This window comes from Pimephales promelas, chromosome 24 (assembly GCF_988280905.1).
Source record: "Pimephales promelas chromosome 24, fPimPro1.hap1.1, whole genome shotgun sequence".
In the NCBI taxonomy this organism is placed as follows: Eukaryota; Metazoa; Chordata; class Actinopteri; order Cypriniformes; family Leuciscidae; genus Pimephales; species Pimephales promelas.
Window position 1 is genome coordinate 24,553,993 of NC_142792.1, and position 2,500 is coordinate 24,556,492.

General features: G+C 49.6%; 6 non-coding genes across 6 annotated transcripts; 3 read left to right on the forward strand and 3 right to left on the reverse strand.

Annotated features, from left to right (window-relative positions):
- Positions 1-229: 229 nt before the first annotated feature.
- Positions 230-301, reverse strand: trnap-ugg (transfer RNA proline (anticodon UGG)). The gene has a single exon. It is a non-coding gene; the product is annotated as a tRNA-Pro (tRNA).
- A 601-nt stretch (positions 302-902) lies between these two features.
- On the forward strand, positions 903-984 carry trnal-aag (transfer RNA leucine (anticodon AAG)). Its single transcript has one exon. It is a non-coding gene; the product is annotated as a tRNA-Leu (tRNA).
- A 210-nt stretch (positions 985-1,194) lies between these two features.
- Positions 1,195-1,276, forward strand: trnal-uag (transfer RNA leucine (anticodon UAG)). The gene has a single exon. It is a non-coding gene; the product is annotated as a tRNA-Leu (tRNA).
- A 294-nt stretch (positions 1,277-1,570) lies between these two features.
- On the reverse strand, positions 1,571-1,642 carry trnap-ugg (transfer RNA proline (anticodon UGG)). Its single transcript has one exon. It is a non-coding gene; the product is annotated as a tRNA-Pro (tRNA).
- A 485-nt stretch (positions 1,643-2,127) lies between these two features.
- trnap-cgg (transfer RNA proline (anticodon CGG)) lies at positions 2,128-2,199 on the reverse strand. Its single transcript has one exon. It is a non-coding gene; the product is annotated as a tRNA-Pro (tRNA).
- Positions 2,200-2,383: 184 nt separating this feature from the next.
- Positions 2,384-2,456, forward strand: trnaa-agc (transfer RNA alanine (anticodon AGC)). The gene has a single exon. It is a non-coding gene; the product is annotated as a tRNA-Ala (tRNA).
- The last annotated feature ends 44 nt before the right edge of the window (positions 2,457-2,500 follow it).

A 2,500-nucleotide genomic window follows, 5' to 3' on the forward strand; every position in this document is an offset into this window, starting at 1 on the left:
GGTGTACCTCTCTTCAAAGGGGCACTCCCTAAATGAGCTTCTGAGGATCTTCACCATCAAAAAGTTTGGTTGTTTTTTCGGACGAGGTCCTGCTCAAATTCCTGGCAAGAGCAGGACCCTCTCGGATCGCTGGATTCAGAGTCCAGAGTGCAAATTATTGAACCTTGGAACCTTGGTATGGGTCGCCTTTCCCCAACGGCTGAAGAGATTAAAAGCAAATCAATAGAACGGGCTCGTCCGGGATTTGAACCCGGGACCTCTCGCACCCAAAGCGAGAATCATACCCCTAGACCAACGAGCCAACACGGAAGTCTTTCCTGCTGCTGCCTGGGCGCAAACATTTCCGTTTACATGCCGTGGTGGACCTCCCTTTTAGGCTCACTTCAATGGGACACTCCAGAAAAAGGCCCACGAAAGGCTTTCTCACGAGGTAGCGTGCCCGTGCGGTTTAAGGCGCTGGATTAAGGCTCCAGTCTCTTGGGAGGGGTGGTTTGGAACCCCACCGCTGCCAAAACAGGATTTTAAAAGGTACTCGTGGCTGCTATGCCAAAGCGAAAAGACTGGAGAAGTGACACTGCTTGCTCACAGTCTCTTCCAAACCCGGCCACTTTTTTTTTTCCTTGACCAAACTCGCGGGCTTCAGAGCCTGACGATGAAGGTTAGCACCCAACTTTTTCCCTATTTATGAATTAAAAAATAGGCAAGAAATGGGCCACGTAAGGCCAGCGTGGCCGACGGGTCTAAGGCGCTGGATTAAGGCTCCAGTCTCTTCGGAGGCTTGGGTTCAATCCCACCATTGCCAGCAGAGATTTTAAAGAGGGCCAGACATCTTAAGTGTTCTTTGAAAAGAGACGTTAAAAGAAAAAGTTGACGAAAATGGCCCACGGAAGCCTCTCTCACAAGGTAGTGTGGCCGAGCGGTCTAAGGTGCTGGATTAAGGCTCCAGTCTCTTCGGGGGCGTGGGTTCGAATCCTACCGCTGCCAAGACGTCTTTTTAGAAGGCACTCGTGGCTGCTATGCCAAAGCAAAAAGACTGGAGAAGTGACACTGTGTGCTCACAGTCTCTTCCAAACCCTGCCGCCTTTGCTTTCCTTGATCAAACTCACAGGCTTCAGAGCCTGACGATGAAGGTCAGCACCCCATTTTTTCCCTATTTATGAATTAAAAAAATAGGCAAGAAACGTCCCACGAAAGGGTAGTGTGGCCGAGGGGTCTAAGGCGCTGGATTTAGGCTCCAGTCTCTTCGGAGGCGTGGGTTCGAATCCCACCGCTGCCAGCAGAGGTTTTAAAGAGGGCCAGACATCTTAAATGTTCTTTGAAAAAAGAGACGTTAAAAGAAAAAGTTGGCGAAAATGGCCCACGGAACGCTTAATCACAAGGTAGCGTTGCCGAGCGGTCTAAGGCGTTGGATTAAGGCTCCTGTCTCTTCTGGGGCGTGGGTTGGAATCCCACCGTCTGTCTGTTCTTCTTCTGTCTGTGCCCCACTCTGACTGTTCTTATCCACAATTTTTCCAGAAATATCCTGTTTGCCCTAGTCATGCTGAAGAGATTAAAAGCAAAGCCTAAGAATGGGCTCGTCCGGGATTTGAACCCGGGACCTCTCGCACCCAAAGCGAGAATCATACCCCTAGACCAACGAGCCAACACAGAAGTCTTTCCTGCTGCTGCCTGGGCGCAAACATTTCCGTTTACATGCCGTGGTGGACCTCCCTTTTAGGCTCACTTCAATGGGACACTCCCTAGATGAGCTTTTGAGGATCACTGCTGTCGAAAAGTTTTTTAGGTGTTTAGTTATTCTGCCAAGAAGCGTGACGGCAAAGAGCCAGTGAAGCCTTTGCTTTTAAATCCCATGTTTCCCAGATAGCGATTCAGTTTTAGAGTGCCAGTTTCACCACCAGTCAGGCTGAAGAGATTAAAAGCAAAGCCTAAGACCAACTAGGGAGGGTAGGATTGAACCAGGGACCTTTAGAGCTTCAGTCTAACGACATACCAGCTGAGCTATTTCTGCCAGAGGTGCTGGAAGATTGTCTAGCAGAGATTAGCAGAGCAGTTCTTATCCAAAATTTTGCCAGAAATATCCTGGTTGCCCTAGTCATGCTGAAGAAATTGAATGCAAAGCCTAAGAACGGGCTCGTCCGGGATTTGAACCCGGGACCTCTCGCACCCGAAGCGAGAATCATACCCCTAGACCAACGAGCCAATAGAGACTTCTCTCCTACTATTGCCTGGGTGAATTTTCGAATTTAATCTACAACTAAACGGCAGTAGAGCAAAGTTGTCGGAACAGAGGAAAACCGCACGGCATCACCTCCACACATGCTAGGGATCGAGCCACGCCAATTATTTTTTGAGAGCGATGGACACCTTCTGTGTGCATCTTTGAGGGGAATTAGCTCAAATGGTAGAGCGCTCGCTTAGCATGCGAGAGGTAGCGGGATCGATGCCCGCATTCTCCATGTGGTGTACCTCTCTTCAAAGGGGCACTCCCTAAATGAGCTTC